Consider the following 19,160-nt stretch of genomic DNA (forward strand, 5'->3'; position numbering starts at 1 on the left):
AACAGGAAACATTTTAAAACTGCTACGGCATGGTCTATAAATCCTGCGAGTTTGTTCGGCTGTGAACAGTTAGCTAAGCTTGGCAATCCTCTCTGCTTTTGGGGGAAGAAATGAAAATCACTTAATGGAAAAGGTTTGAAACATTTCTGGTTTTTGCATTGTGATGTCATGTTGCACTAGGGTGACTTTGTGCCATTGTTTAGTTATTAGTGTCAGCTGCATCCTCCCAGGTTTATAGAGGCAAAGTTGTCTGTACTTCTCTGTTAAAACCTCAACCACAGAAGATTTGATTCAGCTGTTGCACTGCGAATCTTTTTAATATGACTGCTAGATATTTTCTTTAAATTCAGCTCAGTAGGTGCACAGCAGCAGAGGACTTCCAATGCAATGCATTGCATTTCATTTCATTTACTAGCCAAGATGGACTTGAATTCAAGTATTAAACTCTTTATTGGCAAAACACTTACATGAAACTCATCTGTAATAAGCACATGAAAATGGTGTGATTGTGGCTTTGTAATATATAAACAATTACAGTGCTGCAGCTTTAAAAAAAAAAATATATTAATCAAAATTATGACAATGTTTTAATGCTGAGCTTTCTCTTATATTGTGGTTTATTGCAACGAAGCAGGAAGGCTTTATTGTCTCATTACTAACATTCATACTCTTATCCTAACCCAATGGGATGATTCTTATGGTTCCTTCAAAAGTAAACATTTGGTGGATTGTGAAAATACACTGCTTCTTCTGAAACCTATTGATTAGTAAATAGCTCTGTTTGTTTTGATGGTGACTTCAATTGGTGCAATGACCTTGATTTAGCTAGCCTTTTATATACAGTGCTGGCTTTGCGGACAGGTGAAGTGGCAGAATTATCAGGCCAGATTTTCAGTGTCAGTGCATTAACGGAATAGGTTTTTTTAAATAAATTCTGGTTGTGAACTAAAAACCAGGAATGCACACTACACCTGGAGCTAACATTGCACCTTTCAGAATCAAAATGTCTAATTAAGTGAACTCCAAATCTGTCATGTGTAATTATTGTCTCCGAGCAGTCGTCATTATTCACTAAATCCTGCATTGAATAGGACTCGCACTTTGTGATTATCTTTAACACTGTCCCATGTCCCTACGAAATTCATAGATTCGACCTAACAAGCAAAATGAAATGAAACAATTTTGTCTACTTGTAACAACATTTCTTCAAGAGGGTCTGCTGATGGGTGGTAGTAAGATTAAGACCATAATCCCCCTCCAGCAAATTATTATTGCAGCTGTTAGAAATGTACATATTTACTCAACTTGAAGTTGAGATGCAATGCATATTTCATTTTAAAAAGTCTGTTGATGAGTCTTCTCTAAGTTTGTGGGATTGTTGTCTTCTCTGAGTCTTTGCGTCCCCATTGAATTGGTTTCAGAGAGTGAGTTGTAATCGAACTGATGTGAAGAATCTGTATTTATTCCAGTGTATTGGCCGGTGTGTTAACGGCAATTAGCTTGACTACAGTCAATGCAGGCCTTGGTTTGTAGAGAAGATGTCCTATAAAATAAATGATATGTACCTTGTCACACAATCCAGATTGCTCAGGCAGTTAACTTTCAGTGTTGCAAATTAAAGAGGAGGACAAATATTCTCTAACTGCAATTTTGAGATTGTCTGACTGTACACAAACTTATTCTAAACATAACTTTAACCTAGAGAGAGGGATGGGTGACGTTTCGGGTTGAGACCCTTCTTCAGACATTCTTCAGTCACCCATTCCTTCTCTCCAGAGATGCTGTCTGTCCCGCTGTGTCTATCTTCAGTGTAAACCAGCATCTGCAGTTCTTTAACCTACATCTTTAGAAATGTCAGGAACTCATGCAATTTATTTTTCAGGTAAACTTTCCCTTCCCGATGACTGCAATTCTGTTACAGTTACACACACAACTCTTGCACACAATTTTTTAATTGTTTTTTTATCTCGACGAACCCTATGGAGCTTGTTACAGTAGAGAAATCTCTGGATTGTGGGGAAATGTCTGATCAAACAACGAGGTGGGGAGACACCTTCAGGGGTTATGGGGAGAAGGCAGGACTATGGAGTTAGGAGAAAGAGAGATAGATCAGGCATAATTGAATGGCGGAGGAGACTTGATGACCGAATAACCTAATTCTGCTCCTATCACTTTTGACTTAAGTGGGAGACCAGAGGATCGAGGAGATTTATCAATCCTTAAAGCAGCTGCTTGCTAGTCCAAAAGAAGGTTGAACCTGCCACGCTGGCTAGAGAGTGCACTAGTCCCTCGTCTCAGTGCTAACTGACTGCACTGTTTACCCTGGCCAGGCGAACACCACCCCTCAAGGTTAGCCTTGCCAAAATGAGCTGCGGGCAGCTCTTCATTGCCAGAGGGCTAGTGAAGGATTGAGAATTGTGCAAAGTAAGGGATTGTGCATACCTGTGATGACCAAGACTTCTGTAACAAATTCTCATCTGTGGGGTGGTAGAGGCCTTACGGAATTACCCACATGTGACTAGATTTGCTCAAGCATCAGTCTGAAGAAGGGTCTCGTCCCGAAACGTCACCCATTCCTTCTCTCCAGAGATGCTGCCTGTCCCGCTGAGTTACTCCAGCATTTTGGATCTATCTTCGGTGTAAACCAGCATCTGCAGTTCCTTCTTACACATCAATCTACTGTTTGCAGAATTAAATAATGACTATGGAATTGCTTTTCTCAGCCTAATTTATAGACCATATGTTTCCCCTCCATTTATTTTGGTTTATTTATGTAATATTTCCTCACTCTTTTATCTGTCTTGGACAGTTTCCATAAAGTTAACTTGGTCCTTGGAGTAACTAACAGTGAGTTATTTGCTCCTCCTGTTCTTCTCGATCATACAGTGCTTCTTTGCCCCCATTATGAGCGTCCATAATACTAGATGGTTTGGCAGTCAAGCTGATCTCATTGCCTGTGTTTTGAGTTGCTTGAGGGCTGTTTGAACTACGCTCATTCAGCCTGGAGCTTGGCTGGACTGGGCCCTGCTCCACCAAGCAGAGTGCGTGGACCGCACATGGACTAGGGCAGCAGAGGACACCATCGCACATGCTCGTCCAGGCCGACCCATCAACATCGCCAGGACGATGGGCCTTCATGGTCAGGTCAAGAACCCTGCACTTGCAACAAGTGGGACTTGAAAATGGGGGCAAACTGGTGATTTTGAATTTCCAGTTATCTGCTTTATCTTCAACAGTCTGACGAAGGATCTCGACTCGGAATGTCACCTATTCCTGTTCTCCAGTGGTGGGATCCAGAGATGCTGTCTGACCCGCTGTGTTACTCTAGCTTTTTGTGTCTATCTTTGGTTTAAACCAGCATCTGCAGTTCCTACCTATGCAGATCTCCTTTCTACTACAAACCCACTGACTCCCATGGCTATCTGGACTACACTTCTTCCCACCCTGCTTCCTGTAAGGACTCCATCCCCTACTCCCAATTCCTCCGTCTACGCCGCATCTGCACCCAGGATGAGGTGTTCCAAACCAGGGCATCGGAAATGTCTTCATTCTTTAGGGAACAGGGGTTCTTCTCTTCTACTATAGATGAGGCTCTCACCAGGGTCACATCTATATCCCGTGACTCTGCTCTCACTCCCCATCCCCCCACTCGTAACAAGGGCAGAGTCCCCCTTGTCCTCACCTTCCATCCTACCAGCCGTCACATACAACAGATAATCATCCAACATTTTTGACACCTCCAACGTGATCCCACCACTGGCCACATCCTCCCATCTCCTCCCCTTTCGGCTTTCTGCAGAGACAGCTCCCTCCATAACTCCTTGGTCAATTCGTCCCTTCCCACCCAAACCACCCCCTCCTCTGGTACTTTCCCTTGCAACCACAGGAAATGCTACACTTGTCGCATTACCTCCCCCCTTGACTCCATCCAAGGACCAAGCAATCTTTCCAGGTGCGGCAGAGGTTCACCTGCACCTCCTCCAACCTCATCTATTGCATCCACTGCTCTAGGTGTCAGCTGCTCTACATCGGTGAGACTAAGCGTAGGCTTGGCGATCGCTTCGCCCAACACCTCAGCTCGGTCCGCAATAACCAACCTGATCTCCCGGTGGCTCAGCACTTCAACTACCATTCAGAATCCGACCTTTCTGGCCTGGGCCTGCTCCATGGCCAGAGTGAATCCCACCGCAAATTGGAGGAGCAGCACCTCATATTTCGCTTGGGTAGTTTACACCCCAGCGGTATGAACATTGACCTCCAATTTCAGGTAGTCCTTGCTTTCTCCCTCTTTGTCCTCCCCTTTGCAGCTCTCCCACAGCCCACTGTCGCCGCCATTTCCTTTCTTCTTCCTGACCCCCACCCCCACACCAGTCTAAAGAAGGGACCCTATTCCTTCGCTCCATAGATGCTGCCTGACCCGGTGAGTTTCTCCAGCATTTGTGTCTACCTTCCTTTATCTTGAAGATAGGCAGCATCTCTGGAGAGAAGGAACTGCTCCTTTATCTTGTTTGATATATTATTCCTGATAATTTCTAAGGTCAGTAAAGTGATGTGTCAGCTAACTGTAACTCTAACCACAAATGTAACCATACCAGGAGTCAGAAGGGATGATGCAGAGCTAAGTTGCCAAAGTCCCATTTGAGTTTCTGGGTCTTCACAATCAATGCTTGTGCCTATTGAGAAATCAGTCAGTGTTACGTGAATATCAGGACATGTTGAATGGAAGAGGAATGTGGATGAGTTGGAGAATAGAACATTTAACTGTACAACACAGGAACGTTCGGTCCACAATGTCTGTGCAGACCATGTTGTCAGCATTTACCTGCTGGCTCATGATGCATATCCATAACCACATCCATAACCAAATACCACCATCATATCTGCCTCAATCACCACGCACAGCAACACTTTCCAGGCACTCACCACCGACTCTGTGGACAAAAAAACTTGCACCGCACATCTCATTTAAGCTTTGCCCCTCTCACCTTAAAGCTGAGCCCTCTAGTATTTGATTTTTCCATCCTAGAAAAAAGGTTCTGACTGGCTACCTTATCAATGGCTTTCATAATTTTATATACTTTTATCGTGTCACCCCACAACCTCCGGCATTGCAGAAAAAAACAATCCAAGTCTGTCCAATCTCTGCTCCTCTAATCCAGGTGTTTAGAAGGAACTGCAGATGCTGGAAAAAATCAAAGGTAGACAAAAATGCTGGAGAAACTCAGCGGGTGAGGCAGCATCTATGGAGCGAAGGAATAGGTGATGTTTCGGGTCAAGACCCTTCTTCAGAATGATGTGGAGGTGGGGGAGTGGGGGGGGGGGGGGGGAAGAAAAAAGGAACAGGTGGTAGAAGGGTCTCGACCCCGAAACGCCACCTATTCCTTCGCTCCATAGATGCTGCCTCACCCGCTGAGTTTCTCCAGCATTTTTGTCTACCCTCTAATCCAGGCATCATTCTGGTAAACGTCCTCTGCACCCCTTTACAAAGCCTCCACATCCTACGTGTAATGGGACGACCCGAACTGCACACAACACACCAAATGCAGCCTAACCAAACTTCTATAAAGCTGCACCATGACCTCCTGACCCTTGAGATAATAATCTGCCCCATTGTTTTTGCCACCAAAGTGGATAACCTGACATTTATCTATATTATACTGCATCTGCCACGCATCTGCCCACTCACTCAACTTGTCCAGGTCACCCTGCAACCTCCGAACATCCTCTTCCCAGTTCACACTGCCACCCAGCTTTGTGTCATCCGCAAACTTGCTCGTGTTGCTCCTAATTCCCTCTTCCAAATCATTAATATACTGTGTGTTGAGACTGTTAACTTGCTGTTTCAATAACTGTGACTTCTCCAACTGGACCACAGCAGAATGCCTGCAGTATTGTTTTGAAGAGAGATAGCTGTTAACTCTCTCCCACTGCAGCGGTTTATATTTTTATTGAAGACTGAAAAAGTATTTTGGTTTGGATTCCCTGTTGAGGATTGTCTGTTTGAGTTCTAATGTCGGGTATCTTCCCGTGACCGATATCAATAAACATTTAGGGCCCATGGTTACTCCCGGGGACTCCAAATACAAATAGCTGAACATGTACACCGCAGGAAAACCAAGTCACACAGTCATTTATATGCCATTGTGTGACTCTTTGACTTTAATTCTTGAAAGGTTTATACACTTTGAACTCCAGAAATAGATATTAATTATGACCTTTCACGATCCATGAAACCACGAAAGAGTGGGGTCTTGGACATAGCTGTTTGTTTTCCTATTTTACCGAACTAATCACTTGTGTGGATGAAAACATTTAGTTTTCATGGCATTTCTAGCAAGTAGTGTGATTTTATGCATTCAGATTGTATCGGTTTGAGATTTTTCCTTTGTAATCTGGATGATTGTTTGCCTAATAAGATGAAAGAAAACCTCATAATTCATTGAAGCCAGTAAATGAATTGTATCTTGTGAACGCCGCTATTTATGTATCGCTGTGTATATTACATGCTTGAAAGTGAGTAACATTTTCCTCAACAGGTTGTTCCAATCAACAGGCACATTGAACCATTACCCCAGTCCCTCCATATCGCACATTATTTAAGGGCGGCACGGTGGCGCAGCGGTAGAGTTGCTGCCTCACAGCGCCAGAGACTTGGATTCGGGCGCCTGTCTGTACGGAGTTTGTACGTGCTGCACTTGACCTGCATGGGTTTTCTCCGAGATCTTCAGTTTCCTCCCGCACGCCAAAGACATACAGGTTTGTAGGTTAATTGGCCTGGTGTAAATGTAAAATTGTCCCTAGTGTGTGTAGGATAATGCTAGTGTGCGGAGATCGGCTATCTGCGTGGACTCGATGGGCTGAAAGGCCTATTTCCGTGCTGTATCTCTAAACTCAACTAAACTAAATCTTGACTTGCAAGTATACTGGCAGTCAGTAATTGTAATAAATGTTCTAATTCAACCCTAGTGGGTTTAGCTTCACCAGTAGGACCGCAGTGATCCAAGAAATGGATCCACCACCACCAAATCAAGAGAACAAGGGAGAGGCCAGGAAGGCTAGTCCTGTCAGTGTACTTGCGTCCTTCTTCTTCTTGCGTATGGCGTGCACAGCCTAAAGTTGTAGGACAACTTGACTTGCGTCCTGAGAAATGGATTAATTCAAATTAAATTGAATTACAATATGTAATAGACAATAGACAATAGGTGCAGGAGAAGGCCATTCGGCCCTTCGATCCAGCACCGCCATTCACTGTGATCATGGCTGATCATCCACACTCAGTACCCCGTTCCTGCGTTCTCCCCATATCCCCTGACTCCGCTATCTTTAAGAGCTCTATCTAACTCTTTTGAAAGCATCCAGAGAATTGGCCTCCACTGCCTTCTGAGGCAGAGAATTCCACAAATTCACAACCCTCTGGGTGAAAAAGTTGTTCCTCATCTCCGTTCGAAATGGCCTACCCTTTATTCTTAAACTGTGGCCCCTGGTTCTGGACTCCCCCAATATTAGGAACATGTCTCCTGCCTCCAGCATTCCAATCCCTTAATAATCTTATTTGTTTCAATGAGATATCCTCTCATCCTTCTAAATTCCAGTGTGTACAAGCTCAGTGACTCCATTCTATCAACATATGACAGTCCCGCCATCCCGGGAATTAACCTTGTGAAGCTATGCTGCACTCCCTCAATAGCAAGAATGTCCTTCCTCAAATTTGGAGGCCAAAACTGCACACAATACTCCAGGTGTGGTCTCACCAGGGCCTTGTAAAACTGCAGAAGGACCTCTTTTCTCCTAGACTCAACTCCCCTTGTGAGGATGGTTAGCACGTGGAATTCTTTAGGCAAGTGGGCTGAGGAATGGCTAATGGAGTTTAATTCATATGTGTGAGGTGTTGCATTTTGTGAAGTCAACTAGGATCGGACCTCCTCAGGGAATGGTTGGATCCTGGGAAGGGTTGTACGTAGTTGCCTAAAATGGGCGTCACAGGTAGATAGAGTGGCGAAGAAGGCTTTTAGCACATCGGCCTTCATCAGTCAGATAATTGAGTACAAAAGGAACTGCAGATGCTGGTTTACATTAAAAAGGATGGAGGGACTCTGCGGGTCAGGCAGCATCTCTGGAGGACATGGATAGGCGATGTTTTTGGTCGGGTCACTTCTTCAGACTCAGAGATGGGACAGTATGGTACAGCTGTACAAGACATTGGTGAGATGGCGCTACAAGTATTGTGCTCAGTTTTGGTCACTCTGCTATAAGAAAGATGGCATTAAGCTGGTACCATGCAGAGAAGATTTATCAGGATGTTGCCAGGACTTGAAGGCCTGAGCTATAGGGAAAGGTTGGGCAGGACTTTATTCCTTGGAGTGCAGGAGGCTGAGATCTTTAGTTCAGTTACTAGTCATGCCTTGTATATTCTCATCCAAATCGTTGATTAAAATGGCCTTTCGGCCCACCGAGTCTGTGCCGACCAATGATCGTACACACGAGGGACAATTTACAGAAGCCAATTAACCTACAAACCTGCACGTCTTTAAAATGTGGGAGGAAACCGAAGCACCCGGAGAAAACCCACGCGGTCACAGGGAGAACGTGCAAAGTCCACGCAGACAGCATCCGTAGTCGGGATCGGACCCTGGTTCCTGTCGCATGTGAGGCAGCAACTCTGCCACTGTGCTACACCTGAAAGAGGTGTATAAGAACATGAGAGGACTAGATAGGGTAGATACACTGAGTCTTTTAGCCAGAGTAGGGGAATCAAGAACTAGGAGACACTGGTTAAAGGTGAGAGAGGGAAAGATACCAACTTGAGGGACAGCTATTTGACACAGAGAGGGAGATGGGCATCTCGAACAAGCTGCTAGAGGTGGTGGCTGAGGCAGGTCCAATAACAACATTTGAACGGGTACATGGATAGGAAAGGTTTAGTGGGATATGGACCAAATGTGGTAAATGGGACTAGCTTGGATAGAGCACATTGGCTGGCATGGACAAGCTGGGTCGAAGGGCCTGTTTCCATGCTGTATTATTCTTTGACTCTATGAAGAGGCTTGGCAAACAGAGCCACCATGTGTTTAGACAAGTTGCCTCTGAGTGATAGGTAAATATTCACCGATCTGTTGGGCACAAAACATGAGCATTAAATGAAGTGAGCTGCACAGTCAAGATTGTTTAATTACCATGGGTACCGACAACAGAACAATAATATTCTTACTTGCAGCAGCATAATGGCCTGCAATAGACCACAACACACAGTATCACAAACACAAATTCAGTTCAGTAATTACAACAGTGCTACTGTAAAACATCCACTGTCTTTCGTGCAACCAAAGACAGTCCATAGTTATGTTATAGTTGTGTGTGTTCAAGAGCCTGATGATTATTGCAAGAATGGATGATTATAGAAGCTATTCTCGAACTTGCTTGTCAAGGTCTTCAGACTCCATTGACTTTTTTCCTGATGCTATGAGTGAAATAAGAGCATGGCTAGGGCAATGTGGGTCTTTGATATTATGGGCAGTGAAGTGGCTCAGCAGTAGAGCTACTGCCTTACAGCGCCAGAGATCTGGGTTCAATTCTGACTATAGGTACTGTCTGTACGGAGTTTGTACTTTCTTCCCGTGACCTGCTTGGGTTTTCTCCGAGATCTTCAGTTTCCTCCCATGCTCCGGAGGTTCATAGGTTAATTGACGGTGTAAATGTAAGAATTGCCCCTTGTGTGTGCAGGGCAGTGTTAATGTGCTGGGATCGCTGGTGGGCGCGGACTGGGTGGATTGAAGGGCCTGTTTCTGCGCTGTATCTCTAAACTAAACTAAAGTGCCTTTTTGAGGCAACTCATCGTATAGATCCCTTAGATGGTGTGAGGTCTGGACTGCGATGGACTGTGCAGTGTCCACCACTCTCTGTAACCTCCTGCATTCATGGTGATTTGAGTTGCTGAACCACACTGCGATGCAACCAGTCTGTATGCTCTCCACCATACACCTGCAGAGGCTAATCAGTATTCGTTGAAATACTGAATCTCCTCAATCTTCAAAGGAAGAGTTGATGGACTTGCTTTGTGACTGCATCAATGTGCAGGACCCAAAACAGATCTTCAGAGGCTTGCGTGCCCAAGAACCTGAAGTCGTTGACTCTCCCCACCACCAACCCGTCCTTGCAGACAGGTTTGTGTAGCCTTAAGGGCCTGTCCCACTGTATGAGGTAATTCAAGAGCTCTCCCAAGTTTAAAACAAATCAAACTCGTAGTAGGTACGTAGAATGTACGTAGCGGCTACGTCGGAGCTCGTGGATGTCTCGTAGCGGCTCGTAATGCTAACGGCAGGCACTCTGGAAAATGCGGTAACTCGTGAAGCTTTTTCAGCACTGTGAAAAATGTCCACGAGACCCCCAAGTACGTACGAACGGCTATTACCGTAATTCTCCGCGTTCGAATCAGGGAAAACTCGGGAGAACTCTTAAATTACCTCGTACAGTGGGACAGGCCCTTTAGCTTTTCCTCTTCTGAAGCCCACAATCAGCTCTTTGGTCTTGTTGGTGTTGAGAGCAAGATTGTTGTTCAGGCAACTTTCAGTCAGATCAAGAATCTCCCTGCTGCACTCTGATTCATCATTACCCATACTGCGTCCACCAGCGATCGGGTATAGTAGGCGAATTTAAAGACGGTGTGGGAACTGTGTGAGATATGGTGTTGAACGGTGAGTTGTAGTCTATGAACATCAGCCTGATGTTTGTGTTCTTATTGTCCACGTGGTCAAGTGCAGAATGGAGAGCCAGTGAGATTGCATCCACCTTTGATCTATCGGGGATGTAGGATCTACCATCAGGGCCAGATGCTTTCATTCTCGTGAAGGATCTTCTGATGTTGGTCTCCGTGAGAGACCAGAAGATCCTTCATGTTTAAGAAAGAACTGCAGATGCTGGTAAAATCAAAGGTAGATACAAAATGCTGGAGAAACTCAGCGGGTGAGGCAGCATCTATGGAGAGAAGGAATAGGCGACGTTTCGGGTTGAGACCCTTCTTCCTTCATGTGTTCTGTCACCATCTGGATTTTTCCAAACCGTAAGGCAATCATGGCCAGGCGTGTCTTATACGTTGGTTCAAATGATGTTATTTGCAACAAAAGGAATATTCATCTTCAGTGTTTGATATGGTAGCCAATTATCTTTCTATACCTCATAGCTATTTCAAAGGACATCTGAATGGATTTTGTGGGCCTTAAGAATATTTCTGGTTGGTTTAAAAAAACAAAAAACCTCCAATGTTTTTCTCGATCAGCTGTCACCTATTTCAAATATTACTTTCCCCCACTGTATTCAATTGTCCAAATGCCAAAAAGTTTAAGTGTTCTGGCATTTGGACAATTGAATGTCAATTGTCATTGACAATTGGCGGGGGCATCGGAGGAGGGAGATGGCAGCCCTGCCGGCAGTCTGTTCGTTTTTTCATCCTTTTTTGTTATTTTTAGCATTTGTTTAAAGTTTGTTTTTATGTTCTTCTGTTTGTTTATGTGGGGGGAGGGGGGGGGGGGGGGGGGGGGGGGGGGGGGAGGGGGGTGGGGGCGGGGGAAACTTTTTTTTATTTAGGTTCTTACCTTCCCAGAGATGTGATGAAGTTTTGGATCACATTCTCCAGGCTCTGCGGCCTACCATCGCTGGAGCTGGGAGCCACCTTGGACTGTCGTGAGCCACACCGCCTTACCATCTAGGGCTCACAGTCTCGGTAGAGGCTAGTCAGGAGCTTCAATGCCGCAGAAGGTTCGTCCATCCCGACACGAAATTCGATCGCCCGGCGCGGGGGAGCTGACAACCCCCCGATACGGGAACTGAACGCCTCGACGCTGAGGGCCCGAATGCCGCCGGCTATGGGACTCAAGAACGTCCCGTCAACGCTCGAGGCCCCCGACCAAGGAAGAACAACAAGGGAAGGACTTGGAACTTTATTTCGCCTTCCATCACAGTGAGGAATGTGTAGGAGTCACTGTGATGGATGTTTTTGTTAAAATGTGTTTTTTGAGTCTGCTGCTTTTTTGAATTGTATGACTGACCTGGCCAGTGAATTTCACTACACTAATTGGTGTATGTGACAATAAATGAACCTTATGAACTTTTGCAATCCAAAACATTTTTTTAGGATTGGATATTCTCAAATGTAATAAGTTCTTCATTTGATAAAGGCACACTTAAAATTCAGTTGTCTTCAATTTATAAAGGCAGCAACAGCAAGGCTCCTGACTATATTAAAGTAATATTATCTAAGACTTTCAGCATCAACATGAAATACCACAATAGGAGAAATACTACTCCAATTCCACAGTTCTGTGGGAAGACGCTGACTAAATGATTAGTAATGTCCTGCAGGCAATGGAAAAATGATCAGACATATTTTTCCAGTTCATACAGTCTAAAAGCAAGAGTGGTCACAGAGGAAGTCTGCTGGCAGGTAACTTATCCATCTCCTCACCATGTCTGGAGCAACGAGAATGAGGAGGAAATGTTCACGCCCTGAAAGCAAAAGCATGGTGGGAGCCATTGTGGGGGGATGTTCTTTGTGTTTAAGACTCTCATTGGTGTTATGTCTGTATTCTTTTTTTGTGTGCTGCAAAATGGCAAAAAGCATTTCACTTCATTACACCTGGGTGTATGTGAATGTGACTAATAAAAACCTTTGAATACCTTGAATAGCTCCATCCTCAGCAAACAGATTATTAACAAAGATAGACACAAAATGCTGGAGTGACTCAGCGGGACAGGCAGCATCTCTGGAGAGAAGGAGTGGGTGATGTTTTGTGTCGAAACTTTTCTTCAGAACTATAAACAAATATAAGGGCACTTCCAACTAGTAGAATTACAACTGATTCCAGTCACAGAAATAAGCCAACGTTTGATACAATTAGTCAACATTTCTTTCCCCGGAGTAATCTGTTCCCCGGAGACATGGCTCTTCTGACTCAGCTCTCCAGCATGACAGTTTCTCCATCCATTGCATGGACTGTATGGTGTAATGGGAGAAGGAGAGGCAGTGCCTCGCGGTGAACTCTTTCTGGTGTTTTATGTTCTTCGTGGTCTTGTCCAGCTCCTGCTCCCTGCACCTGGGGCATCTAGCAGTGAAGTGCCTTCCCTCCTACCTCCCAAGGAAACTCACCTGCATCATTGTGACTGCGGTCGACATCCCACTCCTGGTAGACGCTTGGCTCGCACTGGAGGGGCTGCACACCATGGTCACCAAACACCAGGTAGCATACCCCAACACCCTCTCCATCGGAGCCATGGGTTTCAGCAAGGCCAGTCTGAAGAAGTCAGAAGTCTGAAGCCAGGATGGTGGCGCAGCGGTAGAGTTGCTGCCTTACAGTGCTTGCAGTGCCCGTAGCACAGGAGTTTGCAAACTGTGACCTCTGGCTTCAAGTACAGCAGCTTCTTCCCAGCAGCAACTGATCCGGTGTTTGTAGCCCGCACAACACTAACCACAATCCTACCTCCAACTATGATCTAATACGGACTTTGTTTTAATTGCCCTCTCCGCTATTTTTGCACTATTAGGGTTTGGTTACCTAGTATTATTGATTGTTAATTGATTATATTGCTGATTATTGTATATTTATTTGTGTGTCATTGCATTAATATGTCTGTAAACCTGATAATTAAACCTCCCTTGAGTTTCTCGCCTGGTTTTAAAGCTGCCATCATGCCGGGCAAATGAAAGATCAGAACCACGTTTTATGGCAACAGGTTAGAGAAGCTGATTTGTGACAGATTACTGTCTTTGCTCTTACTAGAGAAGTTTCACCCATTCCTTCCGTCCAGAGATGCCGCCTGTCCCATTGAGTTATTCCAGCATTTTGCGTCTATCTTCGGTGTAAATCAGCATCTGCAGTTCCTTCCTACACTATTCGGCTGCTCCTCTATGGAATCTCTTCAAGGTGCGCCTACTTTGAAGAAGTTCTCCTCCCCTCTCCGACGAGGGTTCTGCGACACCCTCTCTCGCTGCTCCATATCTCTGTGACTCCCTCTCCCCTCAGCCTCAGTCTGAAGAAGTCTCGACCGAAACGTCACCCCTTCCTTCTCTCCAGAGATGCTGCCTGTCCCGCTGAGTCACTCCAGCATTTTGTGTCTATCTGGAGTCTAACAATGATGACGACTCATGTTTGAGAGCCACACAACTTCCATGAACATTGCCCACAATTAACCAATGACTCATTCTATCATTCAGTGTATTAGCATTTTATGTCTTTGCTCAACGTGTGATTTTCACATTTTATGGACAATAGACAATGGACAATAGGTGCAGGAGTAGGCCATTCGGCTCTTCGAGCTAGCACCGTCATTCAATGTCATCATGGCTGATCAGTACCCCGTTTCTGCCTTCTCCCCATATCCCCTGACTCTGCTATTTTTAAGAGCCCTATCTAGCTCTCTCTTGAAAGCATCCAGAGAACCTGCCTCCACCGCCCTCTGATGCACAACTCTCTGTGAGAAAAAGTGTTTCCTCGTCTCCGTTCTAAATGTCTTACCCCTTATTCTTAAACTGTGGCCCCTAGTTCTGGACTCCCCCAACATCGGGAACATGTTTCCTGCCTCTGGCGTGTCTCATCCCTTAACAATCTTATATGTTTCAATAAGATACCCTCTCATCCTTCTAAACTCCAGAGTATACAAGCCCAGCTGCTCCATTCTCTCAGCATATGACAGTCCCACCATCCCGGGAATTAACCTTGTAAACCTACGCTGCACTTCCTCAATAGCAAGAATGTCCTTCTTCAAATTAGGGGTCCAAAACTGCACACAATACTCCAGGTGTGGTCTCACCAGGTCTCTGTACAACTGCAGAAGGACCTCTTTGCTCCGATACTCGACTCCTCTTGTTATAAAGGCCAACATGCCATTCGCTTTCTTCGCTGCCTGCTGAACATGCATACTTACTTTCTTTTTTTTGTCTTTTTAAAATATTTTTATTAGCAGCATGTATACAAATAATAGTAAGCGGCAATTTAATTACAGATTTCTTACATAGCTTCAGTTTTTTTTTTAAGAATAAAGATAACGGGCGAAAAAGATGAGAGAAAGTAATAGAGGGAGAAGAAGAGAGAAAAAGGGAGAAGCAGAGATAAACTACCAATGACAAGATTATGGAGATAGATCCAGGAAATGTTGAGTGTAACTATTCATCCAACCCAAACTCAGGTTTCAACCCTGGTTTTGTATTAAACCAAGTTACCTTTTCAAATATTCAATAAATGTAGACCATATTCTAACAAAAAATGCTGGTTAGTCAATTAAGACAAATTTTATTTTTTCCAAGTGCAAGGTCTCAGTCATTTCCGTAATCCATATTTTAATTGTGGGGGCTGCTGGTGTTTTCCAAAATTTTAGTATTAATTTTTTCGCAGTTATTAGACTGTAATCAAGAAATTGTCTTTGACTTGTCGTAAAGTTTGTAGTATGTTCTGATGATCCTAATATTATTAATTTTGTCTCTGGGTCCAGTTGGATATTGATAACTTCAGAAATAATTTAAAAAATGTCCACCCAGAAATTTTGAAATTTTATACAAGTTACAAAGGTACTTTGTTAAGTTGGCTTCTTGAAATTGACATCTATCACAGAGAGGGGAAGTATTTGGAAAAATCCTATTTAATTTTGCCTGTAGTCTGTATAATATTTTGAATTGTATCAAGGAGTGTCTAGCATTTAGCGAAGTGATTTATATATTGTAAACTTTCATCCCATATGTCTTTTATTATGGATTGAGCCAACTTGTCTTACCATGCTCGCCTGTATGATTCTGAAGACGGAACCTCAGTATCTAAGAGGATATTATAAATATAAGATATCAATTTGCATGCTTACTTTCATAGACTGATGAACAAGGACCCCCAGATCCCGTTGTACTCCCCTTTTCCCAACTTGACACCATTTAGATTGTAATCTGCCTTCCTGTTTTTGATACCAAAGTGGATAACCTCACATTTATCCACATTAAACTTCATCTGCCATGCATCTGCCCACTCCCGCAACCTGTCCAAGTCACCCTGAATTTTCATAGCATCCCCCTCACAGCTCACACTGCCACCCAGCTTTGTGTCATCTGCAAATTTGCTAATGTTACTTTGAATCCCTTCATCCAAATCATTGATGTATATTGTAAATAGCTGCGGTCCCAGCACCGAGCCTTGAGGTACCCCACTAGTCACTGCCTGCCATTCTGAAAGGGACCTGTTAATCCCGACTCTTTGTTTCCTGTCTGCCAACCAATTTTCTATCCATGTCAGCACTCTACCCCCAATACCACGTGCCCTAATTTTGCCCACTAATCTCCTATGTGGGACCTTATCAAATGCTTTCTGAAAGTCCAGATACACTACATCCACTGGCTCTCCCTTGTCCATTTTCCTAGTTACATCTTCAAAAAATTCCAGAAGATTAGTCAAGCATGTTTTCCCCTACGTAAATCCATGCTGACTCGAATCGATCCTGTTACTGCTATCCAAATGTGCAGCTATTTCATCTTTTATAATTGACTCCAGCATCTTCCCCACCACCGATGTCAGGCTAACTGGTCTATAATTCCCTGTTTTCTTTCTCCCGCCTTTCTTAAAAAGTGGGATAACATTAGCTACCCTCCAATCCACAGGAACTGATCCTGAGTCTATAGAACATTGTAAAATTATCACCAATGCGTCCACGATTTCTAGAGCCACTTCCTTATGCCCCTGTTCCACTTAGGAAACCTGAACAGAAACCTCTGGAGACTTTGCACCCCACCCAAGGTTTCCGTGCGGTTCCCGGAGGTTGCAGGTGGTTGCCGGAGGTTGCAGGTAGTGGTAGCAGGTAGGGAGACTGACAAAAACCTCTGGGAACCTCCGGGAACCGCACGGAAACCTTGGGTAGGGCGCAAAGTCTCCAGAGGTTTCCGTTCAGGTTTCCTAAGTGGGACAGGGGCATTAAGTACCCTGGGATACAGACCATCAGGGCCTGGGAATTTATCAGCCTTCAGTCCCATCAGTCTACCCAACACCATTTCCTGCCTAATGTGGATTTCCTTCAGTTCCTCCGTCACCCCAGATCCTCTGGCCACTACTATATCAGGAAGATTATTTGTGTCCTCCTTAGTGAAGACGGATCCAAAGTACCTGTTCAACTCCTCTGCCATTTCCTTGTTCCCCATAATAAATTCACCTTTCTCAGTCTTCAAGGGTCCAACTTTGGTCTTAACTAATTTTTTTCTCTTCACATACCTAAAGAAGCTTTTACTATCCTACTTTATATTCTTGGCTAGCTTACCTTTGTACCTCATCTTTTCTCCCCGTATTGCCTTTTTAGTTATCTTCTGTTGTTCTTTAAACATTACCCAATCCTCTGGCTTCCTGCTCATCTTTGCTACGTTGTACTTCTTCTCTTTTATTTTTATACTGGCCCCGACGTCCCTTGTCTGCCATGGTCGCCCCTTACTCCCCTTGGAATCTTTCTTCCTCCTAGGAATGAACTGATCCTGGACCTTCTGTATTATTCCTAGAAATACCTGCCATTGTTGTTCCACTGTCATCCCTGCTAGGGCATCTTTCCAGTCAACTTTGACCAGCTCCTCCCTCATGGCCCCATAGTTCCCTTTATTCAACTGTAACATTGACACCTCCGATCCACCCTTCTCCCTCTCCAATTGTAGATTAAACCTGACCATATTATGGTCACTACCTCCTAATGGCTCATTAATCTCGAGGTCCTTTATCAAATCCGGTTCATTACATAACACTAAATCCAGAATTGCCTTCTCCCTGGTAGGCTCCAATACAAGCTGTTCAAATAATCCATCACTAAGGCACTCTACAAAGTCCCTTTCTTGGGGTCCAGTACCAACCTGATTTTCCCAGTCTACCTGCATGTTGAAATCTCCCATAACAACCACAGCATTCCCTTTGCTACATGCCAATTTTAACTCCTGATTCAACTTGCACCCTATGTTTGTGGGCCTATAGATGTCCCATTAGGGTCTTTTTACCCTTACAATTCCTTAGTTCTATCCATACTGACTCCACGTCTCCTTTTTCAATGTCACCCCTTTGCAAGGGACTGAATTTCATTCCTGACCAACAGAGCTATCCCACCCCCTCTGCCCACCTGTCTGTCTTTTCGATAGGAGGTATACCCTTGAATATCCAGTACCCAGCCCTGGCCCTCTTGTAGCCATGTCTCAGTAATTCCCACAACATCATACTTGCCAGTTTCTAGCTGAGCCTCAAGCTCGTCCAATTTATTTCTTATACTTCGCGCATTCATATACAACACTTTGACCAGTATTCACGTCCCCCCTCGCACTGCTCGCAATTGGCCCTGACCTTACTCTGTTGTCCATTCTCAAACTTTCCTTCCCATTAATTCGAGAGTCTTTTGTAATTTTTCCTGCAGTCACTTCCCCTTCAACTCCATCTTTATACTCCCAATTTGTCAATCCCTCCCTCCCCCCCCCCCCCCCCCCCCCCCCCCCCCCCCCCCCACTATTTAGTCTAAACCCACACGTGTAGCCCTAGCAAACCTGCCTGCCAGAATGTCGGTCCCCCTCCTGTTAAGGTGTAACCCGTCCCTTTTGTACGGGTCACTCCAACCCCAGAAGAAATCCCAGTGGTCTATAAATCTAAATCCTTGCTCCCTGCACCAGCCCCTCAGCCACACATTCAGATCCCCTATCTCCCTGTTCCTGTCCTCACCAGCACGAGGTACTGGAAGCAATCCAGAGATAACCACCCTAGAAGTCCGGCCTTTCAGTCTTCTTCCTAACTGTCTGAACTCACGTTGGGGAACCTCCTTCCTCTTCTTCCCAATGTCGTTTGTGCCTATGTGCACAACTACTGCCGGCTGTTCACCTTCACCAGGGAGGGCAACAGACCATCCTCGCATCTCGTCTGTCACCACAGAATCTCCTGCCTGCTCCTCAGACAATGGAGTCACCCACCACTAGGGCTCTGCCTGATGTCGCTCTCGCCGGTCGAGTCCCATCTCCAGGATTGGAGCCACCGACGTGTCCGCCACTCGGACTGGAAACATCATCTCCCCCCGACAATTCCCAAGATTTTGTGTCTAATGTGTTCATGACTGTTTTGTCAGAGTCTGAATAACTGAGCCATCACGCTAATCCATGTTTAAACTCATTATTAATCTACACAACAAAAGAA

General features: G+C 44.8%; 1 protein-coding gene across 2 annotated transcripts in view; it reads left to right on the top strand.

Moving 5' to 3' along the window:
- The window catches only part of znf469 (zinc finger protein 469), a 484,255-nt gene that overhangs the window by 145,991 nt on the left and 319,104 nt on the right, over nucleotides 1–19,160 (top strand). The window lies entirely within an intron of this gene.

Source organism: Amblyraja radiata, chromosome 17, assembly GCF_010909765.2.
Source record: "Amblyraja radiata isolate CabotCenter1 chromosome 17, sAmbRad1.1.pri, whole genome shotgun sequence".
Lineage (NCBI taxonomy): Eukaryota > Metazoa > Chordata > Chondrichthyes > Rajiformes > Rajidae > Amblyraja > Amblyraja radiata.